The sequence below is a fragment of the Mustela nivalis genome, assembly GCF_964662115.1.
Source record: "Mustela nivalis genome assembly, chromosome: 2".
Lineage (NCBI taxonomy): Eukaryota > Metazoa > Chordata > Mammalia > Carnivora > Mustelidae > Mustela > Mustela nivalis.
Window position 1 is genome coordinate 61,290,554 of NC_139021.1, and position 21,926 is coordinate 61,312,479.

Genomic DNA, 21,926 nt, shown 5'->3' on the forward strand with positions numbered 1-21,926 from the left:
TGTGGGACTGTTCCTGGACTGTGTTCTCTTCTGTTGTTTAGCCTTATGCTAATACCCCACTGTTTTGATTGAACTTTATAGTAATATTTGAAATTAGGTAGTTTTTTTTTTTTTCCAACTGTTGATGTCATTTTAAGGTAGCCCTGGTTCAGAAATTTCCCAGCAGTCTCTCTGGAGGGTTATCAGCAGATAAGGCCATTAGGACATTCCAAGGAAAAGTGGTTACTGAGGGTAGGACAGGCCTGAAGCTTCTACTTTTTCATCATTTCGTTGGGTTACTTGACAGAGCTAGCATAATTTAGCAGGATCATATACTTGGTAGGATAAATGTAATGCCTACTCTATACCAGGTGCTTTATGTAATCATCTCATTTAATACTGCTGCAAACAGGACATTATTATCCTCATTTTATATTTGAGTTCACAGTAATACTTCCTACGTCACATACCTAAGCTGCTGCTAATGATAGAATAATATTAACAGCAGCAGTATTTATATGATAAAGCCAGGTTTCGAAACTGGTCTGTCTGTCTGATGATGCTTAACCATACGAGATTCTTTCCACCGTTTCATGTTGTCTTCTTTTTTTTTCTCTTCTTCTTCTTCTTCTTTTTTTTAATATTTAATTACTTATTTTAGAGAGAGAATTTGGGGGCGGGGGGACCAGAAGGAGAGAGTCTCAAGCTGATGCCATGCTGACGGTTGAGCAATCTCACCACCCTCAGATCTTGACCTCAATTGAAAACCGAGAATCGGAGGCTTAAGGGACCGAGCCACCCAGGCACCCCTCCATGCTGCCTTTTAATGGTGACCCTTTGCTTTGTGGAGAGGCAGTTTGTCTTTTTAAGCTCCTACCGTGGAAATAGCAATGGTAGTAAGAAAGAAGAAGGTGACATGTATCCCTCCACCCTTTCTTGTAAGGTTCCTGCCTCCCTTGTGTCTGCCAGGATCAGGAAAGACTTCTTCCCCTCTCCCTTCCTTGAAATGCATTTCTGAAGGAACTTAGTGAAAAGCTGTCGAGAGTAGAGCGATGTGGCTTTCTGGCAGTATTGTTACTGCCCTCACTACTGGCTTAAATGACTGAGATTTTCCCTTAGTAACTTCTAAGACATTTTGTGATTCTGTGTTTTTAAGTATTTTATTAATACTTCTTATTCAGAATGTTACACTAAGATATTTTGTACTGTGGAAATGATCCACACCTTTATGTGTCCTATATCTTTTATCAGCATGGGTACGTTGGCACCTTCTCATACTCTCTTAGCACATGAGTGAAAACTTACTGAAAATTGTAGATCAAGCAGTAATAGTTTAATAACATCACTCCTACTAAAAGTCACAACTCTTGGCTGTTGATTGTTGCATAGTGTGATGTCCTTGAGCGAATTAGTTGTTGGTATAGAAGTAGTTGTTGCTTAAGTAGGCCAGCATAATGAATACATTTAGCCTAGCAGAGCCAGAAAGAATTGATGACTCCTATTACATAACAGTTTATTGCACACTGCTCACTGACTGCCACTTGAGGAGAATCCATTCGTTTTACTTACTGTGATAACTTCTTATTTGCATACAGATTTTCTTTTTGTTTTTCATGAATCCTCTCTAACACCCTAGCTGCATTTCATTACATTGGATGATCTCCAGATCTCCAGCCCGATCAGGTCCTGGTAAAACTCAAAATGGACTTTTTTTTCTTTTCTTCCCTTTTAGACCTCTTTAGATTTAAAGTAGTAAACATTAATACACAGAAAACAACATAAGCATGTACTTGTTTGTATTCCTTACTGTGCATCTTGGAAACAAAATTCTTTAGTGCAGTGGAAGTAATTCTTGTGTGGATCAGAAAAAATGCTGCAGGTTCCTTTGGAGTTACAAAGTCTTTGTTCTCAAAGATACATGCAGAAGAGCAGGTTGAAATGCTTATTTCTTCCTTACCTACATTTGCTCTTGTAAAATGTTAAGATTGTCATATATGTACATATAATTCATATATGTGACTTATATGGCATATTTATATGTCACATATATTTATGGCATTTTTGCATCATTTTACTCGTTTTTTCTTTAAAAAAAATTTTTTTTTTTTTTTAATTTGTCAGAGAGAGGGGGGGAGAGAGAGGGAGCACAAGCACACAGAATGGCAGACAGAGGCAGAGGGAGAAGCAGGCTCCCTGCCGAGCAAGGAGCCCAATGTGGGACTCCATCCCAGGGCGCTGGGATCATGACCTGAGCCAAAGGCAGCCGCTTAACTGACTGAGCCACCCAGGCTTCCCTCAAGTTTTTTCTTGAGATAAATTATTCCGTCACTTTTGAACTTCTTTATATAATTATGACTTAGATTTTTATTTCGACAGTTTCGAGCCTTTTGATTCCTTACAGTAAACTATGAATCAACAAATTCAGATTGCAAATGTGAGTTTTATTTATTTGTTTACTTAGCCAACATTCACCATGCACTGTGTTATTATGCGCTGGATGCTGGGCTGGTCCAGAGGGGGCGGTCTCAACATAGGGATCTCTGGTCTCTGCTTCTCAGCTTCCAGTGCTCCTGATGAGACCTAAGCAGATACAAGGAAATGTAGTAAGAATTATGGTGGGAACTCAAAATGTAGACTAGACACCTCATAATTCACAATGAAATGAGGCTTTACATATTTTACTTTTTTTTTTTTTTAACAAAATAGAAGTAATGCAGCAAGTCTACTTCTTGATTTATCATGCAATTTAATGGCGAGATGTTATTAATGAGTTACTTTTATATTGGTTTTAAAAATCACATCCACCTTAATGAGTCCGAGAGGATTCTGGGTCTTTTTATTCACGTTTGCTTGTTTGTTTGCATTGCAGATTTCTCTTGGATTTGGCTACAGATTTATAGATCTTCTGCACTGTGTACAGGCACAGGTGAGTCAAAGTTCAGTCATTCTGTTGGAATATTTTGATTTTTAAGTAAACTCAAATATTTAAAAAGTATAGTTCAGCAAAATAAATTGTAAACAAAGCAAATATAAATAAGAAACAAAATGTACATTTCTCAGCATTTCTGTTGTGTTATAAAAATTCTGTGGGAATATGTTTAGAAATGAATTTGAAGGTCAGGTGATCTTACCATTTATCAGTGTTTACTGTGTATATTTGGGAAGAGTTTACACATACCCATTGGATGAGGTGATAGAGAATGTCCCATGCATTTGTATATAAATTTCTTCTTGTATATAAATAAAAGAATAGCTACTGTTGATTGTGGCAGCAAATGGAGCTAAAATGTTTTAAATTCAATGAGCAGGCTTTTCTTGTCCAACTAGTCTGAAATAGCTTGTCAGTCACTTCTTAATACACAATCCTGATAGATTTTTATCATGATATTTATTATCACCTGATATATTCTTATTTTTTTATAGTCTTCCCTACGAAAATATAAGCTACATGAAAATTGAGACTATTTTTGTCTTGGTGAAAAAAATGGTATCCCTGACTTGTAGAATAGCACCTGGTATATGGGAAAGACTGAATGAATGTTTGCTTATTTATTGGGTAGTAAATACTAAGAATTTATTTATATTCAGAGTCATTGAACTCTGCTTCTATAAATAAAAGCTAGAAATAGTTTTTATACTGTTTTTAAATATGAAATTAATTTGTATCAGATAAAGTATATGGGTCTTAAATGTTCTGAAAAATTACTGGTGTTGCATATTTTCTGTCCTAAAGTATGCTTAATCAGGATAGAATTCAGAGGATAATGCCTCCAATTCTCTATTTATTTTGTCACTACCCTAGAAGGTTCTTTCAAGTTACGGACAAACCTGAAGCAGGTCTGAGAACTTCTTACTTACTTCCTTACTGGATTATGCTACCATATCGGATAGGTTTTGTGGTATCTTGGTAGGGTGAGGGAATTGAAAATCTCTAAAAACCAGATAATTTAAAAATTTCCTACTACCTGTCATTGGAGACAAAGTTTAACTTCCTTACTTAGTTTTCGGTTTCTAGATTGGGGAGATTTTGGGGAGATTTTTTTGGTCATTTTTCCACCGTCTATATTGATGTTTGAATTCATTATCCTAGAGCTATAGGAGGGATGCTTGGCTGACTCAGTTGGTAAAGCATGCTGCTCTTACTCTCTTGACCTTGGTGGTGAGTTCCAGCCCCACACTGATCATTGAGCTTGCTTACACACATACATATATACATACATACAGCTATAGGAATATGCAGACCACCTATTTCCTTGTGTCCTTGACAGTTTTCTTTAGGTGTTCCAAGTTACTGGTTGCTATTATTGGTTTCTTGGTTTGTTTTGTATGTTTTTGATCTTTCTTCAGGCTTTGGTCTCTTCTGCCACCATGATTTTCATATATAGAAAGAATTAAGTCTGATCTTTAGGATTTTTTCTTTTATTTGTTATTCACATTTAATTTTATAACTGCAACTTGCAGAGATTCCCTTGATAATAGTAATAACAGCAGCTATTACTTATTGCTCTCTTACTGTGTGCCAGGGATTATGTAAGTGCTTTTGAGTTATCTTTAGAATAAACAGATAAGGAAATTGAAGCTTAGAGAGGTTAAGTGACTTTTCCAAGGTCATATCAAGTAAGTGGCAATTTGCCACTCCAAAGACCTTGATTTTAACCACCAAGCTCTATTTTATGTCTAAATGGTCCTGAATACAAGCATATTTGTGGCAGTAAGTATAATATAGAAAAATCATATTGATACGTGAGGACTTCAAAATTAATTTAAAAGTCAAACATTATTTTGCTTCTATTTCATTAGCAGGTCCTAACTTTTAACCTTTATTTCAAACTGTGAAACATGACAACTCATTAGCAATTTAATGACTACCTAAACAGTTCTACTAAGTTGAAACTAAAGTTCCATCCTGGCACTTTCATTTCATGCTCACTTTTGGGGACGGGGAAGAAGCACATGGGGGAAAGCTATTTGGTTTCGTTTTTCCATTATAAATGTGGTATGCGATGAATCAGCATTCTTTATCCCTTGAAATATTAGAAATTATAGTTTACAGATGGCATTTATAGTTTGGTAGATGAATCATTTTTCTTAGAACAGGTTGTATGAAATGTAGTGACTATAGAATTACTTAGAATCCTTATCTTGAAAGGTAAAATAATTTATATCTGGTAAAATATTTTTAATTATTTAAGAAATGAAGTGGCATGGTTTTGAGAGCAGAGTTGGTTCAAACAGAACTTCAAATAGAACTTTATTTAGTTTAGTTTCGGGGCTGAGAAGGACATTATATAAAAATATTTTGAGTCTTACATGTATAATATTATGGACAAAATGTTCTTGAAGACGGTGTTGTTGAATACATCATAAAAATTTTGATTTGAGAACAAGATTGATTATATTTCCTCACACTTTTCAACAGGTTTGTGTCTATGAGTACAAATATAAATTTCAGATTTGAGTGTATGGAAAGGGAATTCTGTAGTTTGAATTAAAAAGTCAAAATTTATTTAACAGACCAAACTGTGCTTTTTAATCTATATCTACATCAGTATTTCCATTCCACTTTCACATTTTAAGCATTTTTAAAGTTAGCCAGTAAAATATTCTTAGAATTGATAGTCAAAACAGGAGCAAACATTAGATAAATCTGTTTGACAATATAGCCTTGAAATGTAATTTTCTCTTCACTATGGAAAATGAACTCAGTGTGGAATCATATGTACTTTGTATTTATTTTTAAGTCTGTTTTCTGTATGCCAGAAGATTTGGGATGGGAGAACATGGTAGGGGAGGAGTGGGCGAAGAATTGTTTACACCCATTAGTTAGAGCCAAACTCTTCAATACTAATAGATGGGGAGGGAAGTTGTCTAAAGTACAATAAAGTGTGATACACTTCTTGTAATACTAATATACTTTATTGGGTACTAAATACTAAAAATCTTATTAAGCATTTCAAGACACAAAAGAAATTATGTCCATGTTACCTATGACATAGTTGAAAATACATTTCAAGTGAGTATTTGTTGGGTTTTGAATTCCCTCTTCATTCATAGATGTGAGATGAATGATTGACTGCCTGATTTAACTAAGAGATGTCTAAAAGTCCCCTGAACACAGGGTGGCTTGATTTGAATAGGAGATCTGAGCCATTGAAAATCAGTATTAATATATACAAACATTGAAAGCATTTAAATATATATATATGTTGCTTTAGGCCAAATCTGCAGACATTTAATAGTATTGCTACTTGGTGGTGTTTCTTTGAAATGTCAGCATGGTAGGCACTGTGATCTGGAAAGTAACAAATATTTTGACAGCTGCCAAAATGCCCTCAGTCATTTAACTATGGGAGCTGGAATCCTAACCCTAGCCTCCCTGGGTAGACTCTTCTGGTTTCGGGGAGCAGAGCGGACTGCTGAACTCAGGCCTACTGGTAGGTGGAAATTGCCTTGCAGTGGGTATTACTGACACAGAGCCATCAGTTGGAAACTGTTTGGATGACAGGCAAGTTTTGAAAGCATTTTTACTATTCCACTTTCCTCCTTTTTTATATACACACTAGTGTAAACAGACTGGCCTACTTTTCCCCACGAAGCTAAATTCATTCAGCACTCTTAACTTTCCTTTCTTGCTCCCCTCTTTCCTTTTACGTTTGGGCCATGACTCTTTTCCTTTTGATTCTCCTTCCTTTTGGAAATATTTATTAATTATTTATATTGTGCTATACTATGCTAAGTCCCGTGGAAACTAGCACTTTCAATACCCCAGATTATTCAACTGGAAAAGGAATATTGCTACAGGCTTAACTCCATATTTCCTTGCTCAGTGTTTTCACATTGAATTTTGACTTTCTGATTTTTCTTTTAAGGAAAAAACCTGAGCATTGATTTGTGAATGTCTTTTCTTACTAAAAGTCTTAATCTGCCCACGGTAGTAGAGGTTGTAGCACCAGCAATGACAACAAAAAGCTGTCTGTCGTAAGTAAATGTTTCATTTGTATGGAGTTCACAAGGCTTTCAAAGTGGACTCTGGGAAAGGTACACACCTCCTGAGGTAAGTGTGCTGTGCTTCAGGTTGAGATAATCACAGAGTCTAGGGAATCTGTTTAGAACCATATCCTTGCTATTTCCATAGGTACAGACAAGCAGAGTGTTGTTGTTAAGTGTAGAGTGTTGTTGAAAAACATACCAGAAATACAGGGGAGCCTGATTTTTCTGATTGACTTAAATTTTGGAATAGCAAAATTTAGAATTGCAGACAGCAATTTAAAAACATGGTTTTGGGGACTCCTGGGTGACTCAGTTGGTTAAGCATCTGCCTTCGGCTCAGGTGGTGATCCCAGGGTCCTGGGGTCAAGTCCCGCGTCCGGCTCCCTCAGTGGGGACTCTGCTTCTCCTTCTGCCTGCCACTCCCTCTGCTTGTGTTCTGACAAAAAAATAAATAAAATCTTTAAAAAATAATAAAAACATGTTTTTAAATAAAAGGCGGTTTCTTAGATTATAAGAAAGTTGAGTTTCAGTTTAGAGCCATTTTACTGTGAGATCACTTAATTTTCTTTTCTTTTTTATAAAGATTTATTTATTTATTTATTTGAGAGCGAGGGAGAGAACAGGGAGCCTGAGGCAGGACTTCCTACTGCTGCGACTCTGGGATCCTGACCTGAGTCCCTGAGCTGGAGGCAGATGCTTAACTGACTGAGCCACCCAGGCGCCGGAGAATACTTTTTTTAATTGGAAGTTCCTAAGTGTGACTTCTATTGCCGTAACTGGAGTCTTTGGGAAATCATTAAAATTAAAAGCATCACCAGTCTATATGTGTATAAATCCTTTGAGTTAACATGTCTTGGGGGAGGTAGCACCAGAGTGGGAATTGTTTGAGAAGGTTAGAGTGGACTCTGTTTTCTCAGCTGTGGTTTTCTGAACTGCACTATGGGTGGATGTGTGTGGAAATGGGGAGAAGTGGTTTATAGATGGTTAACAGAGTGTGTTTTCCTGCTTTGTTCTTGTCATGATGGCCTTTAGATTTCAGTTCAAACCTGTATACTCTTACTTAGCTTTAAGGACAAGGTCCATAGTAAGCAAAATTTCACATAAGTGAGACCACAGTAACTTCAGGAATACGTGGTGTTTGATTTTGGGATAGTAGGATTTTTAGCTAAGCCGTTCACTCTCACTTTGGAAGGAAAGTGACACATGTTATTTAGAAGATAACACATGTTATTTTCCGGATAGGTGTTGAATTTGAGTCAGTTGACCTTGCCAGAATCTCCTTAAAGATAAAATAGCAAATATGTCAGGCTGCTTCCACTAAACACGTCATAGTTTACTTTCGAAGCTCAGATCATTTATGTTATTCTCCATTGTTTACCATATCTAGATGTAAAGGATAAATTAAACATTTATTTATGAAATTATCCATATCCATATAATTAAATAGGTTTTTTTTCTTTTCTTTTTTTCTGTGATTCTTTGGCCTTAGGATATAGATGTTTCCATTGAGACTTCCATGGCTAGCTTAAGACTCAGATAAACTGGAGGAATCCAGAGAAGTTAACAGCAAATTTTACAAATTGTGATTTTTAACCTGCTTCCATGCATTAGGTTGTCTAAGCATTATTTGCTACCTCATGAATGATTCACGGGTGTCTACAGTCAACGGAAATATAATTTTTGTCCTAGTTACACCCTGCCTTCCCATCCAAAAAGAACAAAAGGAGAATAAGATGTATTTAGCACTTAATAATGGCTTAAGGGTAATTTAACCATATACTGTAAATGTATGTAGATAACTTTTGAAGAATTTCTTAAATATATGTCTGCATGCAAGGTTGATTTTTGTGGTATCCTAGCCTATAGGATTGTTTGACTTCACTGCTTTTTTTTTTTCTTTCTGAAGTACTTAAAGATACTGAATTGGTTTTGAATTGATTAATTTGAGGACTTTCTTTTAACAGTTTTGACTTTTTGGTGCTAGTTACATATATTTTATAATCAAAATCATACACTTGACATTTTGTGGACTTGACCTAAAGGTCTGGAAATTTGCCACCTCTTAGTGTCAGCGAGTTGGAGCACAGTTTTGCTACACTTGAGAAGTGAAAAGGACAGAAAAGGCAGAAGTGTCATAGGCCAGGGTGAATTTCAGTGGAAAGATGAACGGGGAAGTTTAGACCTACCAGTGCCTTATATGAATACCGGGACTTCTAAGTCTTGATTTTAAACTATAATATTTTCAAAAGGAACAACTGTGTCATAATTATTGAATTGGTGACTTCAATTAGTGTAACAAGAGTAGGGGTGAAAGGGAGACTGGTGATCTCTCAATTTCTTTCAGTTCTTTGTCACTCAAAGAGTGATTTGATCTAGGGACACTTGGGTGACTCAGTTGGTTAAGTGTCTGCCTTCGGCTCAGATTATGATCCCAGTGTCCTGGGACCTAGTCCCATATCAAGCTCTCTGCTCAGTGGGGGACTTCCTTCTTCATCTACCTTCTTCTCCCTTTTCTTGTGTTCTCTCTTTCTGGCAAATACCAAAAAAAAAAAAAAAAAGTGATTTGATCTAGATTTCTAATTCTTTCTTTTATTAAATGGCAGTTTTATTAGAGTCCAGAAAATAAACTTTTATTTCATAGATTATTAAGACAAAGTGTGAAAATAGAAGATAGTTTTGAACTGACATGTTTTGAACTATATTGTGGTTACTCGTGCTATTGTATTTGAATAGACTAGAAATGTAAAATTCCTTTGACTTAAACATCTTTTAGACAAATTAGGCTTGTTTCATGAGCATTATTTATATACTAAATAGACTTTGATTTACTAAACTTGTGGAATCTAGAGTTTATCTTTTTGTTGCAACTAGATGCTTTGGAACACGTAAGATTTTTCCCTAATGTAGATATTAGGTGTTTAATGTTGCTGCTGCTTCGAAATACACAAAATTTTCCATAAAATCTTTATTGTCTTACATGTAAGTTATTAGTTCTTTGAGCTTGTCCACTGATTTATTTATATGATATGTCATGGTCAGTTCACATTTTCTCTTTAAAGTATCTTTTGAAAATATAAAAGAGCCTTTTGTAAAATACTTCTGTTATCTTGTGAATGTATTTTTATTTTAACATACCCAAAATGCCAGTGCATTATTGCATAATGTGCACTCACCCTATTTATCTATTTCCCATCTTATTTTTTTCCCCTCCTTATTTTTAAGAGGAAAGCTGTCCGCTGTGCTGGCCACAGGCCCCACAAACATGCTGCCATGGTGGCTATCCTCAAATCCCTGAGCCCCTGTCCTGCAAGTCTACACGTGCCACACTAGGAGCTATACACTTACCTCTTGAGCCTTTGTGATTATTTTAGGGATAGCAAATAAGAGGCATTTAGTTATTACTTGTTTATTCCAGTACATTTGGTATCTTTGGCTTATTGTGATACTTCTGCTTCAGTGTTTCATTTAATTAAGTCATTATTTTTACTGAGGTCTCTGTTGATGAAGGGTTCTATTTCTTACTAAATTACAAGGGCTGGTTATGAAAATAATATATCTGATCATTGTTTACATAGCACGTTGAGGTTTCATGAGGTAGTTAAAGTTTTCACAGTGATTTGAAGCAGAGATAAATATAGGTTACCTTGAGGGATAGAGAGAAAAGGAAAAACAAACATTTACTATTCCTTTTGGCAAGACGTGGTTCTTGGCCTTGGCATGCGTTGTATCAACTTAAAACTGGGATAAATTCCTTGTGTCAGAATGTGAAGCATGTCCTGAGTGTCTCTAAATTCTCTGATTTGAAGTTGAAACGAAACCACTTTTTATTTTCAAAGTATTCAAATTTTATTTCTTACGCCATAATGTATATAGTGAAACAGAACCAGGTCTTTCAACTCATCTGCTTTTAATTGAATCTTGTAACAGTTGCAAAGACGTTTTGTGCCGCCTTCTAAACAAGTTAATTAGGAAAAATTATTCTGATCTCAAAAATGGGAAGTTTTGATTAACTGATCCCATCAAGTACTGCAACCTGAGCTTTGTCAGAGGAAAACGCTCAAAAGTTGTAAATTAAAGATGTGAAGAAAATTGAGTTAGAAGTATCCTGCTTTATTTTTTCTCATTAGGTAGAACAACATGTCAGTTGATATTTTTTCATTGTCTTATTCACAGAACATTCTTCACATTACAGTTGTCTGTATACATGTAATTTCTGTATCAGTTGTATTATGTATATATAAATTTGTCTTATTTAAAATAATAGCACTATAGGGGTGCCTGGCTGGCTCAGTTGGTGAAGTACATGATTCTTGGTCTCAGGGGTATGAGTTTGAATCCCATATTGGATGTGGAGATCACTGAACAATAAAATCTTTAAAATAAATAAATTAATTGAATAAATATCATTATATTACCAAATAGTAATAACTATGATGTAACCCCAGCTGGGACATGAGCATAAATTAAGAGGTATATGTTTAAGTCATCTGTTTAATTAAATGTAGTTTGCTTATATTTGAGTACATTTCTTAGTTATGGAACAATCATCAGTGTGGTTTCAATGTAGAGACACAGATCTGGAAACAAGTATTATCAACACAGATCCTGTTTCAACCATAGTATGGGTGGAATGGAAAGTCCTTGGAAGTGAAAGATGATTTATTATTGCTAGGATGCGTATTGGGCTTATCATGTGCCAGGTGGTGTTCTGAGTTCTTCTCATAATAATCCACATAATCCTCAAAAGCAATTTATTAAGTAGCTGCTGTTACATTATCATTTTAGGTAGGGGGTACCGAAGGCTCTGAGAGGTCCAGTTGACTTGCCCAGTGATGCTCACCTGCTTTTATTAGCTCATTAGAAGCAAAATTGGGATTCAAACCTAAGGTGTCATTGGTGATGTTTTTGTTTTGTTTTATTTTGTTACCGAAAATTGAGTGTATTTGGGAATAGCAGAGGAATTGCAGTTTGGGAAACACTTGTTGTAACAAGCTACTTGTAGTCCTTTGAGGGTTTTAGGTGGGGTGTACTTATATGCAAATGGGGGAAAGTCCAGCCAGAATGCAAAGAGGGGAAAGTCCCTCCAGACCCCAAGAAGTAAGTTTGTTGGCTTGAAAATTGGGAATCATTCTTGGGATGATGTTCATTGGTTAGGAGATAAGTCTCAGTCTTCTCTAAATCAGACATTTAGTGGAAATCAGACCCTTGATTCTTAAGTTCCATTCTTCTGAGGGCATATGCACAGGGCTTTCCATTTCATATCCTCAAGTTCCATTTTATTTTATTTATTTATTTTTTTAAAGATTTTATTTATTTATTTATTTGACAGAGAGAGATCACAAGTAGGCAGAGAAGCAGGCAGAGAGAGAAGGAAGCAGGCTCCCCGCTGAGCAGAGAGCCCGATGCGGGACTCGATCCCGGGACCCTGAGATCATGACCTGAGCCGAAGGCAGCGGCTTAACCCACTGAGCCACCCAGGCGCCCTCAAGTTCCAATTTAAAGCTTTTCTTTATGGGATGCCTACATGGCTCAGTTGGTTAAGCATCTGCCTTCAGCTCAGGCCTCCTTGCTCACTGGGGAGTCTGCTTCTCCCACTCCCTGATTGTGCACACTCTCTCGCTGGTAAATAAATAAATTAAATTAAAGATTTGTATTTATTAGAGAGAGCATAAGCACGAGCTCAGGGTGGGGTTGCGGGGGGAAAGAGAGAATTCCGAGCAGTTGCTGCTCTGAGTGTAAAGCCCAAATATGGGGCCCGATCTCACAACCTTGAGATCATGACCTGAGCTGAAAGCAAGAGTCGGACATTTAACCAACCGAGCCACCTGGGTGGCCCCTCAAGTTTCATTTTAGACAGAAATTTTTCTCTTTTGATCATGCTCTTTCACAGAAAGCATTGCTGATCAACCACGTCGTTGAGGCATTGTTTTCCTTCTCTCTCTTTCTCTCTCTTCGATTAAAGACATAATTAGATGGAGTACATTTCCCTTGGGGCTCAGGAGGACCATCCTCAGGTGTCTTGGGCCACAGAGGAGAGAAATGGCAAGTGATTGTATCGGACTCTTTAAGCAACAAAAGAATAAGAAATGGAGAATCTTAGTCATGCTTCTCTAGGATGGTTAGCTTAGTGTCTGGTCAGTTGAGCTTTAGGATAAACATAAACACAGTACTTTTAATACAGCGAATATTGATAGTGCTTTGCCTATGAAAGTTTGTTCTCTTAAAAAGTAAAGAACGGGGCACCTGAATGGCTCAGTGGGTTAAAGCCTCTGCCTTCGGTTGATGTCATGATCCCAAGGTCCTGGGATCAAGCCCCACGTCGGGCTCTCTGCTCAGCGGGGAGCCTGCTTCCCTCCCCGCCAACCTGCCTCTCTGCCTACCTGTGATCTCTCTCTGTCAAATAAATAAATAAAATCTTAAAAAAAAAAAAAGTAAAGAACAACAACGAAAAAGATAAGGAATTTCAAAAATAAAGTTTCAAACCAACCAAATATGGGTAAAGGTGTCACCAAGGCTTAGCATTGTGTTTACTGTCCCCCTCCCTTCCAGTAAGGTCTGTAGGTCCATATTCTTGTGGCAACTAGTGACACTGAAAGTCCATAAAGTTGCTAAATTGTGTATCAGAAATGATTATTTGACATTAATTAATAGAGGAAAATGCAGGTCACAGAAATGATACTAAGCTGTTCCTTGGCTTCAAATGAAGTTACATAGATAATTCAAGCAGTACGATTTGTGTTTAGACACAAATCGATAATCGATTTAATATGGGTACTTTTGTTTGAAGGATGCAAAAAGGGGCCAGCCCAGTTTTTTGTTGTTGTTGTTTTCTTTAAAACTTTAGAACTTTTCCTCAATTAAAAAAAATATTTAAAAGGGGCACCTAAGTGGCTCAGTGGACTAGGAGGCTGCCTTCAGCTCAGGTCATGATCCCAGGATCCTGGGATCGAGTCCCACACTGGGCTCCTTCCTCGGCGGGGAGCCTGCTTCTCCTTCTCCCTATGCTTTCCACTCCACTCCCCCTGCTTGTGCGCTCTCTCTCTCTGACAAATAAGTAAAATCTTCAAAAAAGTATATATTAAAAAGGAATTTCCTGGGTTTCCCATAATAAGCTTATTTAGGACTGTTTCACACAAAGCGAAGGAAATTTTCAATTCCAAAGCAAATTTATATTTCTTAGAATGACTAGAGAACCCTTTCAATTACTTTTTAAAAGTTTAATTTATATTCAGGTATAGTTTCTATTTCATGTTGACTCTTAATTTTCAGGTAATCGTGATATAACCTGACATGATATTTACATTTTACCAAATGTAAAAAGAAATTAGGCCACCTATTTTCTCAGATTTCCTCCAGGTTTTTTTGCATTGGGAAATTATACCTGCTCTGTAGGATTAGTGTATAGTGTTTTTAGTTGCTTATAAGTTTTGTGATACAATCATATTTACCGTGAATACAAAAGGGTTTTAATTACTTAAACCACCTCAAATGTATTTTATTCACAGCTGCCATTTGCCTTATTCTCTTTTCTCTTAAAGCTGTTTTTAAGTATATACATGATGAAGTTATAATTTAATAAATACTGTCAACTATGCTTTTAATGTTTTGATAGTTCATGCTACCTCTTAAATCAGTGGTTAAATTTAGCTCTAAAAATTTTGCTTTTGAGTCTTTATACTGTAACTCATGGTTTAGTCTCTGAGTCTTTTAAAAACTTTGATATACCCTCCAATAACAGCTTGACCACATACTTTCAAAAGAAAATGTGGAAATAATATTTTTATATCAGAATATAAGCATGTTTTAAGCAAGAAGCTTTTCTTGCCTACCTACATACTGCTAGTACCTAATGTATATTTTATTTCATTGTATTCTTAATATCAGCTTGGGAGAGAGAAATTATCCCCATTTTATAGACGAAAATATGGAGTTTCAGAGAGATGAGTCAAGCTCAGATAGTGAGGTGTAGGTAGAGCTAGAATTTGAACCTGGAACTATATATTTCCCAAATCTAATCTCTCTCTAGAATAATTTAGAGCTTCTTCTAATGGGTACCGATGGAACTTTATGATTAGTTGCAAGCCCTGACTTGTTTTTTATTCCCCAAATTTAGTCTATATTCATTTATGGAAGAGTTAAGCATCAGACTCTTGATTTTTGGCTCAGGTCATACTCTCAGGGTTGTGAGATCAGGCATGCAGCCTGTTCAGGATTCTCTCTCTCTCACCCTTGGCCCCTCCCCATCTCCCTTTTAAGAAAGAAAGAAAGAAACATACACAATGGGGAATGTACACAAAAAAGTACAAGACATCATTAGTCATCAGAAAAACAAATTAAAACCAAAACAAAATATGCTAGACATGCAGTAAAGCATACAGTGTTGATAAGGTCAGGAAGAAACTAGAACCCTCATATGACATCCCTTGTTGGTGGGAAAGCACAATGGTATGGCCATTTTGGGGAATGGATTGGAAGTTTCTCATCCTATAACCCAACAATTTCACACCAACGTTTCTTTTCACTTCTCTTGGGGACAGATGACCATACAAGCAGTTGTGCAAGGATGATCCTAGCAGTTATGTTTAGAACAGCTGGAAAGTGCAAATAACCCAACTGTTTATCTTTGGAGGATGCATTTTCTAGAATGCAGGACACCATGCATTGGAATACCACTCGACAACAAGGAGTGAATGACTCGTGGATGCAGCAACATGAACCTTAAAAACACGTGCCAAATCAAAGAAGCCAAAGATAACATGTTATGTAATTCCATTAATTTGAAATTTCTAGAAAAAGTAACACTACAGAGGGAAAAACAGGTTAGTGCCGTCCTGAGTTAAGGAACAGAAGTGGGGAGTGCCTGAAAATGGATACAAGGGAACTTTCGGGCTGACAGACTGGTTCTAAAACTAGATTGTGCGTGATTCTAAAGAAGTGTAGGAAACACAAGGCACACATACCTACGTATGTTCACTAAAACTCATCCTATAATACCCTTAAAATGGGTGCATTTCATGCTATGCAATTTATACCTCAACTCTGCAACTCTCTGATGTCTTCTAGATCATTACAGCTGGAGTAGAAATAAATAAAACATAGAAGTATGGTTATTTTTGTTGATGGGTCTCCAGTGTCACAAAATGCCCATTTCTTGAACATTCTTGTCAGTAGTGGTTTTGTTGTATTGTCTCCCCATTTCACAGGTAAGAAAACTTGAAATTCTAAAGCTGAGTGTTTTTTTAAAACTAATACCGCAACTATTACACATATTGAAAACTCCTGCCATGTTCCAACCATTTAGTCCTGGGCTTTGGCCACGTAATGCTGCATGGTGTTAAAACAAGGCACTGTGAGCAGAAGGCTACATTTCTCTTAGAGGTCTCTGATTCTGTTCAGTGTTGTTACTTTTGCTGTTCCTATTCGACAAAACCCCATGGGACAATGGGTTTCCAATAGAGGCGTTTCTGAGAATGCTCTCTGGCCACTTGCAGTTAATTTACCTTTCCCCCCAATCTCCCAGGGACCACAAACATGATGATTTCTGTGTTACCAGCAGCTTATGGTCCCTGAATGGAGGAAGGATTTAAGTTTCTACAGCTATAGAAATGTCTTTCATATCTGGAATTTCCAATAATCTATTCATTCCTAAATTTTAAGAGTGAGTCCTGATGCTTTTTTTTTTTTTTTTAAAGATTTTATTTATTTACTTGACAGAGATCACAGGTAGGCAGAGGGGCAGGCAGGGGGAGAGAGAGGAGGAAGCAGGCTCCCCGCTGAGCAGAGAGCCCACTGTGGGGTTCGATCCCAGGACCCTGGGATCATGACCTGAGCCGAAGGCAGAGGCTTTAACCCACTGAGTCACCCAGGTGCCCCGTGAGTCCTGATGCTTAATTAGCACCTTCTTTAGATGCTTCCATAGCCAGGATGACTGATACACGTGCCACTCCTCCCTCTCCTCCTTCCCCTTGCAGCTATCTGTAAGTGATGTGGTACTCTTTACACCCATCGGACACTGGATTCTCATCCTTGCTATTATATATGGTATGGGAAGCCACCTACAGTGTTATACCATTCCATTCTTCAGGAGTCTGGTAGGCTAGGGTAGATACCAGCCCTCAAACCCAATTCTGATTTTTCTTTGTCATATTGTTCATTCTGCTATATTCTACCAGTCACTGGGGACAAAGATAATGTCTTTATTTCAATACCGTCCCTCTATGCCCAAGAAAAGAAATTTAGCCTAGATAAACACCCAATTTTGTAATATTTCATGAACACTCTATTCAGAAAAAGTGGCTTCACCCTTCTTACTTCACTCATAGGGAAATAGCTGGTGTACTGATTATAAAATTTAGTATTCCTATATCTTGCATGAAATTGGAGAGAATTTTACATAACCAAACCTGATCCTTCAGTTTTACCCAGTTAGATTCCATAGGAAACAGGTGAGTTTTTATTTCACCCGTAGTTGTGTAGGTTAAAACAAAAAATACTAAGAATTAAAGTGAGTAACGTGAATTCCCACAGAATCATGGTCTTTTCTTAATTGAGTTATTCTCGGGCTGGCTTTTATCATTCTGAAAGCTTCAGATGTCCTAGGATTTTGCCTTGCCTTTGCAACCTACTTGCATTGTTCCACTCACCAAAGGAAGTAGTAGGAGTCCAGCTCTGGTACTAGAAGTCATGCTTTCCACTAAGATACCCATAAGAATAGGGCATATTCTTTGGGCTCTAAACCATATAAATGTGCAAAATAACAGATGATGCAAAGGTAGGTACAATCTTATTTTGATGCCCAATTATGGGCTAATACGGATAAGTGATTCCTGATGTGTGGTCCTGGATCCTTGACTGTCCCAAAGAAACCCAGCTCAAACAGAATAAGCAGATTTGGAATTTATTAGTGGGAAGTCCAAGGCTACAACTAGCTCTGGGTACATGTGGATAGGAGGACGTAAATGATCTCATCAGGATCTTTTCTCTTTCTTTCATCTGTACTTTTTTTCTGTGTCAGTTAGGAATTCGGTGATAGCAAAGGTCAGCAGCAGCCCCAATTACATCATTTTAACAGCCAATATTCCCCTTTAACGAGAACGGGGTTTTTCCCTCATAACGCCAACAAAATTCTCAGGAACAGCTCATTGGCCCAGGTCACACTACCTGCCCATTTCAGAACCAATCATGACAAGGAACTAAGCATAGCATTTTGGTCAGTCACCGATCACACTAGGGGTTCTGAGAAAGGATGGATCTGGGTCCCAACAGGAACCCATATGACCTGACAGTGAAGGGCTGCTTGCCTCGCTTGGAGAGCAGTAGCCAAGATTAAGGTTTGTGTTTTGGGGTTGTTGTTGTTTGTTTGTTTTTTCATATTTTTTTCCAAGTCCAGAATTTATTTATTTTATTATTTTTTTAAGATTTTATTTATTTATTTATTTGACAGAGATCACAAGCAGGCAGAGAGGCAGACAAAGAGAGAGGAGGAAGCAGGCCCCCCGCTGAGCAGAGAGCCTGATGCGGGGCTTGATCCCAGGACCCTGGGATCATGACCCGAGCCGAAGGCAGAGGCTTTAACCCACTGAGCCACCCAGGCGCCCCCCAAGTCCAGAATTTAGAAAAGTCTTATCTACTCACAGGAATTAGGTATGCTAATACATAGTATGTCTTTCATCAAAGTCACAAATATGTGTTGAGAATCCATTCTATGCCATTCCTTGTTTTAGATCCACTAGCTAGAAGAAAAGACAAATTTTGCTCCCTTGAAGCTTATATTAGCATGGAGATGTTGCCATTTAAAAAGGTACAGTGTAAACGGTTCTGGCTAAGGGAAGCACCCACATGGGGTAGGTGGGGGCATTTCCAGTCAAAGAGGGCAACATGGAAAAAGGGCCAGTGGTGAGAAGGTCATTAACTGAAGTAGTTCCTAGACCTGCAGCAAATAGGGCCCAGATGATATAAGAGTCTTTTACTTGCGAGGGTGTTTTTACTTTAATCTTGAGTGCCATGGGGTCTACTGAAGGATTTAGTGCAGGGAAGTGAAATGATGACAGGTTGTGTTGAGGATGCATCCCTTGTGCTGGGGCGAATGGACTGGAGGAGAACAAGACAGGAGCACATTTAGGCTATTGAAGTAGTCCAGGTAAGGTGATGGAGATTAAGGAGACTTGAGGAATATTACGAGATCAAGTTGGAAGGAAGGCAGTAATTGAATGTTCAGGGAGGGAGGAATCATTGTAGGTCTTACAAAAAACCTGGGTTTTGTCTACTTTGGATATCCAGTCTCTCCCCTATGGTCTATATCATCCCATTAGCAAAAAATAATTAGTAGATTTTCTGTATTGACAAAAATATGAATAGGGGAATGTTTGCAGCAGCATTATTTATAGTGGCCCCCAAATAATTCAAATGCCTGTTGGCTAATGAACAGGTAAAAAAAAGTGTTGTGTATGTGCACTTCAGAATATAATTTGGCAATAAAAAGAAATGAAGTAGGGATACAGTGCTACAAAATACTACGAACATGAACAAAATATTTTGTGAAAAAAGCTAGTGTTAATAGGCCATGTATTATATGCTTCTGTTTACATGAAATGTCCAGAATAGACAAGTCTATATAGATACAAAGTAGATTAGTCATTGCCAAGGGAAACGAGCTGGGGGTGGGGGGGTTGGAAATGGGAGAGACTGTTAATGGATACGTAGTTTCTGTTTAGAGTTTGAAAATATTCTAAAATTGATGGTGGTGTTTATTGAACAACTCTGTGAAACCACTGAACTGTACATGCCAAATGGGTGAATTGTCTGTTGGAAAAAACATGAATAGGGGGGTAAATTCACCCTTCTCTAGAAATCAACAAACCAGCTGGTAAAACCAGGCATATAGAATACATCAAGAAATGACAAGAAATAGCCAAAAAATTGGAAAAAAAAAAAAAACAAACCTCAAATGTCTAACAATAAGAGAATGGGTAAGTTAAAAAGGAAATAATGAAAATCCTGACTGTATATCTACATTAAAAATTTTATACTTTATAGATGTGTCCTAAAGTAAACAATTTCTCCCCTAACTCTGAGTTTAAGAGGAAAGAAAAGATTATTACTTGAAACAACAGAAGAGGCAGGATAATTACAACAACATTAATAATGTAGGGCAAAAATGCAGCACGATAGAAAGCATGGCATAATCATGGGAGGTGAGATAACACCAATAAATCCACCAGGTTTCAGAAGGAAATTAGACATTGAGCATCACCAAACATGTATGATTTCTGTCATTTATACTTTATTGCAAAAACATTTTGCAAACCACTTTGGCCCTTTGATTGCATTTTTTAAAAAATTGAGGTATAATTGATACATAACGTTAGTTTTGGACATACAACATGGTGATTCAGTATTTGCATATATTGCAAAATGATTGCCATGAGAAGCCTAGATAACACCCATCACTGTTCATTGTTAGACATTTTTTTTCATCTCTTAGGATGATGTCTCATTTTATTTCTATAGGATCACTAAACCAATCAGGGAAAAAAAAAAAAACCAAATATTTTTATTTTAATAAGGAAACCAAAGAAATGAGAAGTTCTGGAGAGTGCCCATGGTTGGGATTGGGGAATAATGGGTAAGATAGAAAGTGGAGAAACCTTCTAGGGGTCTGCCTAGAGAGAATCTTAAAAAAATTTTTAAAGACAAATTTCGACTTCAGTATATCGGTATTTTATCATCATTTTTTGTTATTGATTGTACAATTATTTTACTTGTAAAATGAGACAACAAAAATGTAAGGTAGAATAGAATGTTGGTGGTTAAAAAGAATTAAAAATTATCAAAGATTTTAGAATGTCGTGTATTTGTAGATGATGTCTGTGTATTTTAGGGTCCATGTATCCAAATTTTAGAGGATTGTTTTAAGACTAGTAGCTGTACTTTTATTTAAAATTTGGCATTCAGAAATCCTTGCTGTGGCATTTTTTAATTCGCTTTTTAAGTCTCCTCAATTTGCTATCCTTGAATCTTGTCCCCCTTCTAAGAGTAAGTCCCTCATCTTAGAGGCTAGAGGATTTATTTGTCTTCCCTGAGAATTTCCTCTCCTTACCTTTTTAATTGCAGTGCCGTTATGGGTCCTGTCCCAAATTTCTTTCTTAATTTTTCTCTCTTTTCATTTAATTTTGCATATCCATTTCACATTAGGGATGTGCCTCTTTTTATCTTAGGAAGAAATTGGTATTCTCTGAGTGAGTAAAATTCTCCTACTTAAATTAATGGCAAACATTGAAGTATGTTTCTGATAATTAGAGAGTCATTAATAGAGGAACAATTCTAGATCTTTTAAAAAGTCTTTTCAGTCAGTATTTTACATTATACCTAAATTGACAAAAAAGTTCTTCGCAAAGTTTAGTGTGATTTTGAGAGCAGAATGAACTTACTTTTTGGCCACTATATTTCTGCTATACCACCAGCTGTATAGCCTTTATAATTTTGAAAAGTGTTTTTATTTAAACATAGGAACTGACATCTGTCTAGTAACACGTTTTGTTTTTTGTTTTTTTTGCAGTTGTTTTCATTTGAGTGCATGTAGTCTGCTGTTGCCACATCTGTCCCATCCTAGTTCCCTGAAAGAATTGCCAATTAGAGTTTAGTTCTCTGTGTTAATATTCTAATTAATCAGGGAAGGAATTTGCTTTTAAGTCTTTGTGAAAGTCCTTGCTAATTGGAAACATTAATTCAAAATTTCTTTCATATTTTCTCCACTGAACTTCTTCATTTAGCTGGGTTTTGGGGTTTTGTTTTAAAATTAGAGTAGTATCACACTGATTCAACTTGTCTTAAATATTATCAGGTTCCTCCACATAAATAGTTTAAGCAGCATTTAATCATTTTTGCTGCCAGATTATTTGGTTTTAAAGAAGGCTTCAGAAGTGTTCTTTTAAATACTAATTTCTCCTGTCCACTGA

General features: G+C 36.9%; 1 protein-coding gene across 20 annotated transcripts in view; it reads left to right on the forward strand.

Annotated features, from left to right (window-relative positions):
* NCOA2 (nuclear receptor coactivator 2) overlaps window positions 1–21,926 on the forward strand; it is a 304,156-nt gene that overhangs the window by 106,527 nt on the left and 175,703 nt on the right. For 18 of the 20 annotated variants that reach the window (XM_082721154.1, XM_082721168.1, XM_082721167.1 and 15 more), the window contains exon 2: window positions 2,849–2,905. The exons of the other annotated variants lie outside the window; for them this stretch is intronic. The gene's annotated coding sequence lies outside the window, so the exon portion shown is untranslated. The remainder of the gene's footprint in view (window positions 1–2,848; window positions 2,906–21,926) is intronic. 20 annotated transcript variants of the gene reach the window in all.